The 12,612-nt window shown below is 43.7% G+C and overlaps 1 protein-coding gene across 4 annotated transcripts in view; it reads left to right on the top strand.

Annotated features, from left to right (window-relative positions):
* The window catches only part of LOC128333663 (opioid-binding protein/cell adhesion molecule-like), a 718,254-nt gene that overhangs the window by 48,091 nt on the left and 657,551 nt on the right, over positions 1-12,612 (top strand). Inside the window, exon 1 of one of the 4 annotated variants that reach the window (XM_053269414.1) lies at positions 10,395-10,413. The exons of the other annotated variants lie outside the window; for them this stretch is intronic. The gene's annotated coding sequence lies outside the window, so the exon portion shown is untranslated. Of the gene's footprint in view, positions 1-10,394; positions 10,414-12,612 lie in introns of those variants that run through there. 4 annotated transcript variants of the gene reach the window in all.

Below are 12,612 nucleotides of genomic sequence, written 5' to 3'. Positions count from 1 at the left end.
CTTTGGTTGGCAGCATGCCAGGTTGGGGCATGCTTAGCTGCTACACTTCTCCCTCCCTCATATTGGCTAAATGAATGAGAAGGAAATGACTGAAGAGGTTTTAATCCACTATTAACATAATTATCATTGTATTTTGTAGCTTTGTATTTTATTGATGAAGAATCCTTTGCCTTCCCACCCCCACCCCAAGATATAACCTATTTTGCTTTTCTGTTTAATAAAGATTTTTAATATATGCATATTTTAGACTTTCGGTCCATTGATATGAACCACTAACCGGATGCTTTTCCTGGCCTTGATTTCTTGGCTTCGTCTCATTTCTCTCTCTCTCTCCTTCTGTACAAGCAATCTTTTTAAAAAATAAAACTCTATCCTAATAAAAACCTAGGACAAAAGAATCCCCCCAAATATTAAATCTTGGCTGTGTCTGATTGGATAAAAGAGCCTTGAGAAGGCCATCCCAGGTGAGCATAGCAATTAAGAGCACACGTGGATCCCAACAGCTTCAATAACGTGCCTTTTTAATACTTTGCAAAATTGAAATCTCAGAAAATGCCTCCTAGCCTTCCATTGTGTCGGTGAGCATTCCCTCCCCTGCTCCTTTCACTTATCTCTCCCTCCCACCTTCTCTTTTCTTCAGAACACCTTGGTTAGAGAAAACTATCCTGATGGATGGAGCGTGTGTGAGATGCCGCTCTGTCCTCACTGGATTTTTTATTATTATTGTTGTTGTTATTGCTCAAGCTGTGACCTCTTCATAATCCCCCCATCTATACTGGCACTGCAATAATAGAAAGGCTTGAATAAATTATATTTTCAAAGGTTAAGGTCGGATTTTGGCACTGAGCTCTGGAAATTGATGTCTCTTTTATTTTCTTAACCAAACAGAGACAGGGAAAGAGGTCTGGCGTACTGTCAGCAGTGAGGCTCGCCTACCTGGAGCTTGCTCATCCTGGAGGGGAGGATCTGTGGTGAAAAGTGCACCTTCTCCTATCTCTTCCCATCCCCTGCTGTGTAGGGGAGATAGCCCCCTCTCCCGCTGGTGGTTAGTGACATTAGCAGCCCCCCTGACAATTTGGGCTGCTGTGCTGTAGGTGTGGATTTGTGCACTGTTTGATAAAGATGGGAAGAATGAATGAGCAAGGAATGTCTGTGAGGAGGGAGAACTCTGCGCAAAAGAAGAGAGATAAAAGAGAGATAAAATAATGTTTCTCCTGTGGGCACAGTATCCAGTGCAGAGGATGCTGAATGATTCTGTCGGTGAATCGGAATCCGTCTTTTGACCCTCGCTATTCCTACTTGCCTTTTCCTACCTTTTACTGAGAGAGAGAGAGAGAGAGAGAGAGGGAGAGAGATTTGCTCCTGTCTTGCAGTGTTATAGAGATTCACATTATTATAGCTTACTGCTTTTCCCAGATGGTATAATAAAGCATGGCACCAGCCAGCAGGAATTGCTTTTGAAGAGCCTTATGAAGGGGAAAGGGAGTTACACAAACAAGAGTACAGATGCACCCACAACACCGTCTAGTCCTCCACCATGCAGAGAGGTGTTACTCAGTTATGTTGTTCAGAAGTGCAGGCACTCTCCATGACAGCCCCCATGGCCATGCCCCCACCCCAGCAACCAGAGAAGCCCAGATGGAACCGGCGTTCCGTCCCTGAGCATCCCACCACCACCACCACTATACCCCTGGTGATACTTCCTTATTTCATCCTGGTTATTTCCCAAGGTGGCCCACAGTTAGAATCCACACTGCAGCACAGTATTGGTATGTGGAATGTACATGGGATAGTTGGTCACACATTTTCCACCAATCAGCTCTTGCTTAAGGGGCACAAAGCAAGATTCAAAGCGAGATTCACTTGGAAGTCATTGTGTTTGGCAGCGTCCTTTTTTAGAGACAGCAGATTATTTCTAGAATGCAAAACTAACTGAGAGCTGACTCATCTCTTGCTTCCTCTTTTGACCCTGATGAGTCATGGCACTGGAGGGTTCTGGAACTCTTTCAAAACCTTCTGCAGGGCCCTCTCAGCCATTGGATGCTAAAAGAGATGGTTCAGTGGGTCAGGCGGCAATCTGTGTACCCCTGAGGCCCTCTCTCAGATTTCACATAGGAAGCTGCCTTATGCTAAGTCAGACCCTAGGTCCATCTAGCTCAGTATTGTCTACCCAGACTGCTGGCAGTGGCTTCTCACCTCCTCCCAGGTTGCAGGCAGGAGTCTCTCTCAGCCCTTCCTTGGAAATGCTGACAGGGAGGGAACTGGGAACCTTTTGCATGCAAGCATGCAGGTCCTCTTACGAGATTGGCCCCATTCCCTAAGGGGAATATCTTCCAGTGCTCACACATGTAGTCTCCCATTCAAATATAAACCAGGGTGGACCCTACTTAGCAAATGGGACAATTCATGCTTGCTACCACATGAGCAGCTCTCACTTAGGAGTTAGTGTCTTGGTGTTGAAAACACCAAGATAGTTATTCAGACTTGGTTGGCCAGAAGTGAAATCCAGTCTGATTGAAAGATTTTAAAGTATTGTGCTACTTTGGTCCTACAGTATACAATGTTGGCATTGCTGGTTCCTGATAAGCAAACAATGGCATAATTCCCCTGCTAACTTGGCAAAGAGGCATTTTTTTAACGTGGTGATTATCTTTATTTAGCAGGGGGAGAATAACTGGCCCTATCCACCCCCAGCATAGTACCTCCAGTGACTGTTGCTGGTGTCTATCTTACATTTCTTTTTAGATTTTGAGCCCTTTGGGGACAGGGAGCAATTTTATTTGTTTATTATTTCTCTATGTATACCACCCTAAGCCATTTTTGGAAGGGCAGTATAGAAATCGAATGAATGAATGAATGAATGAATACTACTGGTATAACCATTAGCCTTGCACCAGAGCAAGGAACATCTAGTTCCGCATTCTGTTTTCTAATAGTAGCCTGCCAGTTGCTCCTGAAAGCTCTGGAGAAGCAGAGCATGATGGTGATGGAAATGATGGTGAGGGTAGCTTTTCCACATTGTGTCCTCCTACCATCTAGTAGTTTGAGGTACATTGCTCCTGAATATGGAGGTTCAGTTTATGTATCATGGCTAACTTCCATTGATAGACCAATGGATTTGTCCAATCCTTTAAAAAAAGAAAAGAAAAAAGCTAACCTCTGCAAACTGTGCTAAGTGGCACCTTTCAAAGTGGTGATTCTCATGTTTTTAGCAGGAAGGAGAACAATTGGCCCCATTTAACTCCAGCACAGAATTTATCTGGGAAGATATGCCTCTTACAGGGTTTGGGGCATAGATTAGTTGTAGAGCATCTGCTTGCATGCAGATGGTCCGAGGTTCAATCCCTGGCAGCATCTCCAGGTAAGGCTGGGAAAGACTATCTATCCAGTAACCTTCTGTATTTTGTTGTTTGCACATTTGTGCCAGTGGGGATCATGTAGAGAGTGTAGGGAAGGAGTTAAAAAAAAAAAGGGAGGCAAAAGGGAGAAGGAAAAACTTTGAGTTGTTTCTGAAGAAATCTTAGATATAAAAACACAAGATTTTTGGTTAACTTAAACAAACTCATAAGAGTTTATGAGAGAAGCAGCTATAAAACAGATTCCTGTTTGAAACCTTGGAAAACCACTGGCAGTCATTGTAGACAGAACTGAGCTGGAAGGTCTGATTCAGTATAATCAGTGGCGGAGCCAGCCAAACAGCAGCCTGTGTTCCACCCCACCCAGCAGCCCCACAAGTGGCACCCGATATGCATGACATCATGTGCAGGGGGCATGGCTCGGCCTTCAGAGAGCCCCAAGCAAGCTTCCCCCCCTCATGACTGACAGCGTTTATTTCCCTCTTTCTCCCTCATGCACATGGGGGCGTGGCTAGGGCTTGGGATAGCCTGAGCAAGCTCTTCCCCCTCTCATTTCAGGCATCGTTTGCTGCCTGACAGTGTTTATTTCCCTTCCTCTCCCTCGCTGGAGGGAGAGGAAGGGAAATAAATGCTGTCAGGAAGCAAGTGCTGCCTGGAAATGAGAAGGGGAGGACTGGGGCAGGTGTTCTGGCAATCGAGCCATGCCCCCTTTTGTGCGTGACATCATGTGCAATGGGGGCTCCAGCGGCCCTTTTCATCAGTGGCCCAGGTTCTTTGAACCCGCTCGTTCAATGGTGGCTCCACCCCTGAGTATAATAGGAAGCTGAAGGCACTTTTGGGTTGTTTTTTCCCCTGGGGATGGGGCCAAAGCTCAGTGGTAGAGCATCTGCTTGCATGAAGAAGTCCTGGGTTCAGACTCTGGCATCTCCAGGTAGAGCTGGGAAGGGCTCCTGCCTGAAACCTGGGAGAGCCGCTACCAGTCAACTCCCATAATCCCCAGCTATAGTGCCCAAAAGCCAGGGATTATGGGAGTTGTAGGCCAACATCTGCAGGAGGGCTGAAGTTGAGCAGCCCTGGTATAGACAGTACTGAACTAGATGGACCAAGGGTCTGACTCAGTATAAGGCAGCTTCCTATATTCCTATCCCTGCTGTGGCTGTTGCTCTCTCCCTTGAGTTTCTTCTCAGACTGTGAGCTCTTTGGAAAGAAGGAAACATCTTATTAATGTTTTCTATGTACACTGTTTTGAAGCCACCTAATGGCGCATTGAGGAAATGGCTTGACTAGCAAGCCAGAGGTTGCCAATTCGAATCACCGCTGGTATGTTTCCCAGACTATGGGAAGCACCTATATCTGGCAGCAGCAATATAGGAAGAGACTGAAAGGCATCACCTCATACTGCGCAGGAGGAGGCAATGGTAAACCCCTCCTGTATTCTACCAAGGACAACCACAGGGCTCTGTGGTCTCCAGGAGTCAACACAGACTCAATGGCACACTTTACCTTTACACTGTTTTGAGAACTTATTCGATTAAAAGAGGTATATAAAGATTACAGTAGTAGTGGTAGCTGGTGGCCATCCCCACATATGAGTAGTTTGTTCTATAACTTATATGTTGTGTGGCAAAGGGGACCTGATAACAATAGCACATTTTCTCAGGGGAAAGAAAATAAGGATGTGTAGTATAGCATTTCTAATCTGAACGGTGGCATTTCATTCCCTCGCTGTTCTGTCTGTTGATCCAAACTGTAGCCTCCTGTTATCTCTTATTTAGCTTTTTATTTTTTAAAAAATGTCCCTAGGTGCCTACCTTATGCAACTTGGTTCAATTCCCTCTCCATTCCTCTAAAATGCCTTATGCCTACCCAGCTGAACTTCTCTGTGTGCTCTTTATCTCTAATTACCTTGAGATGAATTAAGAATTTCTCTTTGGAGAATTTGGGATTTGGAAATGTGGTTTTCTTTGAAGTCTGGCCCTCCAATATAGGGTCAGCTCTGTTGCTTTTTGCAGTGTACCTGAGTTCTTTGTCCTTGAAACATGCCACTACTTTGCTGTGGACACCTGCAGAATTTTGTGACTCTCTCTTTCTTGTCAGTACAGGAGAGATACGGTTTGGGCAAAAGATAGCCTGGGCCTAAAGGTGAACAATGGGGGTACTCTCCCCCCTTGTGGGAGTTGGCATGTTGCTTTCAGTGAAGAATGTGGTGAGTGTGTGTGTCTCTGTGTGTGTAGAGCAAGAGGGTCTGTTGTTGCACAATGAATGTTTGCAATTCTCTGAAGACCTTTAATACAACAGCAGCAGGCATCTCAAGTTTGGCACGTGTTCTGGTGTCAGGGGAGGATTTGAGGATTAGGGATGTGTAATTGTATGTAGTGCATGACAAAACCAAGTAAGTAGCAAGAAGAACTCAGTCACATTAAAGATTCAAAGCAAGCACTGGGTGTTTTTTAATTATTTTTTTAATGTGGAAAGAATAACTAAATATGGAAATCAGTTCAGGAGGAAACAAGAATGTCTCTGCAACTTGTGCTTTTGCATCCTTCATCTCTGCACATCCCCAAAGAGGATGCCGCCTTCCTTTACAGGTTTCCTAGTAACTCCCTCAACAGAATATATACCAGTTTTCATTTTGTTATAACACTTGTATCCCACACTCCTCCAAGGAGCTCAAGGTTATTCTGCTTTATTGTCACAACCAGCCTTGTGAGATAGATTAGGATCAAAGAGGGTGAGACTGGCCCAAGGGCACCCAGTGAACTTCGGCTGAGGTGAGGGTTGAATGGAGGTCTCCCCACTCAAAGTCCAACACACTATCAACTGCATAACATTTATTTTCATCATCGTTGTTGTTGTTAGCAGCAGCACAATTTCCTCTGTGATCACGGGATGGGAGTGGAGGGAATGCCCCTATATTGCAATCATTCCTGATGGAGAACTACAGAATTGGAAGGGCTCTTGGAAGTCCTAATCTTGCTTAGTGCAGGAATCTGTTGCAACCAGTGTTCCCTCTAACAGGGTTTCCCAGATGTTGTTAACTACAACTCCCATAATCCCCAACTCCCATAATCCCCTAAATATAAGGGAATCACCACTTGAAAAGGTGCCTCTTGGAAGCAAGTGACTAATGGATTGGAGCCATAGCTGTGTCCACGGACACAACACTGTATTTACCATATGGCATAACGGCGGGTGAATTACTGTGCATGTTCCAGTGGATATTCCCATTTAGATGTGATTGCACTTCAGGTGGCCACTCAGGATACTGGGTTGCTTCTGAGAGTGCTTCACATGAAAAGGATATGAAACAGGAGGGTGAGGGGCCATAGCTCATTTAAAACAGCATAAACTTGCTTTCCATAATATCTCAGGTTCAGTCTTTGGCACCCTGCATTAAAGGCGCCTTTCGTTTTAACAGGGCTGGGGAAGATCTCTGTCTGAGACCTTGGAGAGCTAAGAACATAAGAACAGCCCTGCTGGATCAGGCCCAAGGCCCATCTAGTCCAGCATCCTGTTTCGCACAGTTGCCCACCAGATGGCTCTGGGGAGCCCACTGGCAAGAGGTGAGGGCATTCCCTCCCTCCTGCTGTTGCTCCCCTGCGACTGGTATTCGGAGGCATCCTGCCTCTGAGGCTGGAAGTGTCCTATAGCCACCAGACTAGTAGCCATTGATAGACTTGTCCTCCATGAATGTGTCTAAGCCCCTTTGAATGCCATCCAAGCTAGTGGCCATCACCACATCCCATGGCAAAGAATTTTATAGATTAATTATGTGTGGTGTGAAACCTTCTGTTTCACAGGGTGACCCCTGGTTCTAGTGCTGTGAGAGAGGGAGAAAATTTATCTCTGTCCACTCTCTCCACTCCATGACAAATTGTATACACCTCAATCATTTCTCCCCTTAGTTGCCTCTTTTCCAAACTAAAGAGCCCCAGATGCTGTAGCCTAGTCTCATAAGGAGGGTGCTCTAGGCCCCTAATCATCTTGGTTGCCCTTTTCTGCATCTTTTCCACATCAGTCGGTGTGAGATGGACCAGTTGTCCAACTTGGTATAAAGCAACCTCTTATGCTCATAATGCAAGAAATAAGAAACGTAGGAAATGTGAATACTTTAAGGAAAAACAAATATAACAGACCATTGTTGCTTGATCCAAAAGATTGTATGGGAAACAAGGGTTGATTCAATTCACAGGAACTAAAATCCAGGAAGATTTTTGTCACCACTTTCATTGGACTTTGGATTTTGCGCCTGTTTTATAGGGGAAACTTTAACAGTTCAGAAAGCAGGTATGGTAATATTTTGGCAGACTTTAAAGGGCAGTAGATTTTCCACCCAGCATAGCTGTATGAAGCAGAAATTAAACGAAAATTTCCAAATCTGGGTTTGGTGGCTGATTTTTTTACTTTAAGTTTTATGCAACAGAGTTGTTTAGACTCTTATCTTTTCTCCCTAATAAGGTGCAGTAACCAGAAAGATCAATTACAGAAGAAGCCAGCTCTCTCCCCAGTGATGGGCTTCATGAAATTATACAGTTGGACTGAGCGTAGTATTTATTGTCTGTGTTTAAATGGCATGAATGGTGCCTGCCTAGACTGTTTGGACTGCTGCTGTTTCGAGATAGGCATAATGCTAAACAAATGGAAATAAAAATAAGGAAAGGCATGTACCTAGTGTGGCTGGAGTCCAAATGTGACATGTTTCACTCGCAAAACATAACGCTGTGGAGTGAAACCCCTTCGGGGTAGAAGAGCCATCTGGCTTCCCACTTAGGAAAAAAAAAATCTTGCCTGCTCTGTATTTATAAAGAGATGATTTGTGTTTAAGGCAAATATTATTCTTGCTCACTAGCCTAAGCACAGTGATAGAGGAAGAGATGCACACAAGCAGTTGGAAGGAAACTGCGTATGCATTTAAATGGCAATTAATTTTCTGACTCTTTGGAAATGTAACGAGAGACTGAAAAGTTAGATGCAGAGTGTACTGTGCTACTTTGCAACACTGCCAATATATGGCCTAGCTAGCAGCTTCTCCTTTAACGCCAATTAGCAGCATGGGGAGGAGGGTTTGGATCCAGCTCTAGCCTATATTTGGGGGGGGATGCATGGGTTTGTCCAATTCCGTTTCCCCCATGAACCAGGATCTGACCAGGATTCAGAAAAGAACTATGCAGCTAGGTCCCTGCAAACTGTTTCTTGCATCTCAAACTTACCATGCCACAGGGCAACTGTTTAAGAATCCGCTAGTTTCAAAAGCAGTTGGTGTTTTGGCATTTCATGAGGGGAGTTTAAAATAACTCAAAGAAACTTTGTTACTCAAAGAAGGAAAGTGCAGCATCTTATTAAGTGCAGTATCTTTCTTCATACAAACAATTCTTTGGATCATTATTACCTTTTTCAGGCCTTCAGTGGATGTATGAAGAATAGGGAGCAGAATCTTGCATGCTCTCCCTGCTCCTGTCATCTATGCATTGAGGTGAAGATCTGCATAGTCCCTATATTTATATATTTATTTATTTAAAATATTTATACCCCACCCCTCCTGTGCTGTACTGCTCGGGGCAGCTTACAACAAAAACATAGACACAGGGGCCACAGAAATCACCATCAGCCAATTACAAAAAGCAGCTTTACTGGGAACAGCCTATATTCTGCGACGATATCTATAACAACAGCAACAACATTGACAATAAAATTCTGGCATCCCAGGTGCTTGGGAAGGACTCGATGTCTGGATAAAACAAACCAGTCAATAACACCTGTCTGACTGTGTAAAATAATAATAATAATTTGATTTCTATACCGCCCTTCCAAAAATGGCTCAGGGCAGTTTACACAGAGAAATAACGAACAAATAAGATGGCTCCCTGTCCCGAAAGGGCTCACATTCTAAAAAGAAACATAAGATAGACACCAGAAACAGTCACTGGAAGTACTGTGCTGTGGGTGGATAGGGCCAGTTACTCTCTCTCTACTAAATAAAGAGAATCACCATGGTAAAAGGTGCCTCTTTGCCCAGTTAGCAGGGGTTAAGTCAGATTAAAAACAATTATTAGGTTCAAATTAAAATTGAAAATTATAAAAAGCTAAAGAACCTACCACATATAACAAAATAATGATATTAAAAAGCCTCCTTAAAAAGGTGTGTTTTAAGGTGTTTTTTAAAAACGCTAGTGGGAAAGCATGGTGAAGTTCTTCAGGGAGGGTGTTCCAAAGCTGAGGGGCCACAACCGAAAAGGCCCTGTCTCTAGTCCCTGCCAACTGGATTTCTGTTAGTGGCGGGGTCATGATCAGGGCCTGAGATGATGATCGGAGGGCCCTGGCAGATTCATATAATTCTATACACACATAATTATCTCCACACACATAATTATCTCCACATGATCAAGAACTCTGCTTTTTCAGGGTTCAAACTGCAGCCTCCCTGCAGATGTAGGCCTACAATTCCTATCATCTCTAGTTACTGGCCATTGTGAATGGGGATGATGGGAGTTGTAGTCCAGCAAAGGCTGGAAGACCACAGTTTGAGACATCTGGCATACAGAGGGAGCTACATACATTCAGTTGTATATGCATGCAGGTTCTTTGTGACCTTCAAATCAATGTGCTGAGGTTAGGAATGGGGACAATGCATACAAGAATACCACTCTGCCTTTTCACATCGATTTGAAAAGTTTAAAAGGACTTTTCCTATTAGCATGAGCATGATCCAGTGAAAGGTGAACACTTTGAAGTCCTGTTTATTTCAAAGGGAAAGAAAGTACATTATTACACTGATGCAACAGCTTATATTAATAGGAAATATGTATGATTGATTGATTGATTGATTGATTGACTAAGTACCATCAAGTCAGTGTCAATTCTTAGCAACCACATAGATAGGTTCTCTCCAGGAGGATCTGTCTTCTACTTGGCCTTTAAAGTCTCTCAGTGGTGCATTCATTGTTGTCGTAATCGATTCCATCCATTTTGCTGCTGGTCATCCTCTTCTCTTTCCTTCAATTTTTCCCAGCATTATGGACTTCTCAAGAGAGCTGGATCGTCGCATAATGTTTCCAAGGTATGGTAGTTTGAGCCTGGTCATTTGTGCCTCGAGTGGAAATTCTGGATTGATTTGTTCTATGATCCACGTGTTTGTTTTCCTGGCTGTTCATGGTATCCTCAAAAGTCTTCTCTAGCACCAAAATTCAAAAGTATCAATGCTTTTTCTATCTTGCTTCTTCAAAGTCCAGCTTTCACATCCATAGAGTGTCAAGGGAAAAACCATGGTCTGAACTATTCTAATCTTTGTGAGTATAAACACATCATGCCATCTAAATATCCTTTCCAAGGCCTTCATTGCAACCCTACCAAGTGCTAGCCTGTGGCGTATTTCTTGACTGCTGGATCCTTTACTGTTGATGGTTGAACCTAAAAGGCAGAAGCTATCCACCACTTTGATGTCTTCATTGTCAATTCTGAGGCGGGTTGCAGTACCCGTTGTCATAGCTATGGTTTAGAGGAAATTTCTGGGAAGATAATCTGCAGTTTTGGACACAGTTGTTTTTAATTATCATTGTTTGTGTGTGCTTTTCTTAAGAAAAAGAAAAAATATGAAGTACAGAATTTAAAGTGAACACAAATTATCTTCCTCTTGTTGTTGTGTCCTTATTCACTCTGGAATAATCATTGAATCCACTACTTTCATTTAATTGTGTGTGTTTTTTTCCCAGGCAGGGGGTGGGGAGTGTGACTTTATCTTAGATGAAGTTTTTACAAAGCTTTTGGTGCTCAGCATCAAGAAGTTCTACCTTGTGGTTTGGGTAAGCTGTTTCCCATAGTGTCTAATTAGATTTCTCTTTTTTAAACGCCTGCAAACTAAGTAATCCAAAAACCTTCAGTATAAGATGAGAGTTAAGATGCTTTACATCTTAAATCTCATCTTAAACCAAAGATTTTTGGATTACTGAATATCTGATATACATTTACCAGGAAGTAGGTCCCATTGAACACAGTGGGGTTTGATTCTGAGTAAATGCTTTAGAACAGTGGGGTGGTTAAAAAAACCCAAAACTCTGCACTTTGTGATAAAAAGACAAAAGTTGGTATATACAAAGGGTAACCTATTAAGCTCAAATTAAGTTAGGGGGCATGTGGAGCATTGATGGAAGCTTGTCTTGTTGATGATAATAGAGCTTATTCCCAGGTAAATATGCTTGCCTGGGAGGAAACTCCATTGAAAGTGAAACCTGCTTCTGAAAGTGTGAGCGTGATTTACTGCTAAGAATATTAGGGATGCCTCCCTATCTTTAATGTTTGAGCTAGGGTATCCTGAGAATTTGAGTAGGGAGATTTTTTTTTATGCTCAAGGGGCTCTAGTTCAGTGGTAGAGCATCTGCTTTGCATGCAGAAGGCCCCAGGTTCATGCTCTGTCATTTCCTGGTAGGGCTGGGAAAGTCTTCTGCAACTCCTGTCTGAGACCTTGGAGAGCTGCTGCCAGTCAGTGTAGACCTTTTAAGAGGGACAAATGATCTGTCAAGGGTTTATCTACCTAATGGTGCAGCAGGGGAATGATTTGACTAGGAAGCCAGAGGTTGCCAGTTCAACTCCCCGCTGGTATGTTTCCCAGACTATGTGGAAACTCCTCTATCGGGCAGCACCGATATAGGACGATGCTGAAAGGCATCATCTCATACTGCAGGGGAGGTGGCAATGGCCAACCCCTCCTGTATTCTACCAAAGACAACCACAGGGCTGTGAGGTCACCAGGAGTCGACACTGATTCGACAGCACACTTTAACTTTTAATGGCCTGTCTCAGTATAAGGGAGCTTCCTATGCAGCACTGGAGCAAATGCAGTTCTTCCCATTATGTTTGATCCAGTTCTGAAAGCTGCCTCCTTTCCCCTTACTCCAAAGGCCCCAAAAAGCTTGCCTAAGTTTAGCAGGAAGGAGACTGCAGCTATGGGTGCTCTGGATGTGCATATTTTTTCTGCAAGAAGTGGACTTGGAATTCCCAGCAAGAAAATGATGCTGCATGCACCATGCCTTGTCAGTGGGAGTGTGACAGTGGGTATGTGTAATGACTGCAGCCTCTGTAGCCTTTGCCTTGCTCCTAGGTAAGCTCATCGAGGTGGTGGTAGGGGCAGCAAAGGTGGCACTTTACAAGATATTTGCTCGCAAAACCTTGAGGATGTGAACACATTTGCTCTTAACCAGTGGCATACCTACTTAATTTTGGCACCTGGACTGCTCACACCGTGAGGCACCCCCCCACAAGG

Source organism: Hemicordylus capensis, chromosome 8 (genome assembly GCF_027244095.1).
Source record: "Hemicordylus capensis ecotype Gifberg chromosome 8, rHemCap1.1.pri, whole genome shotgun sequence".
NCBI classification, from domain to species: domain Eukaryota; kingdom Metazoa; phylum Chordata; class Lepidosauria; order Squamata; family Cordylidae; genus Hemicordylus; species Hemicordylus capensis.
This window is presented reverse-complemented; position numbering and strand designations above follow the sequence as displayed.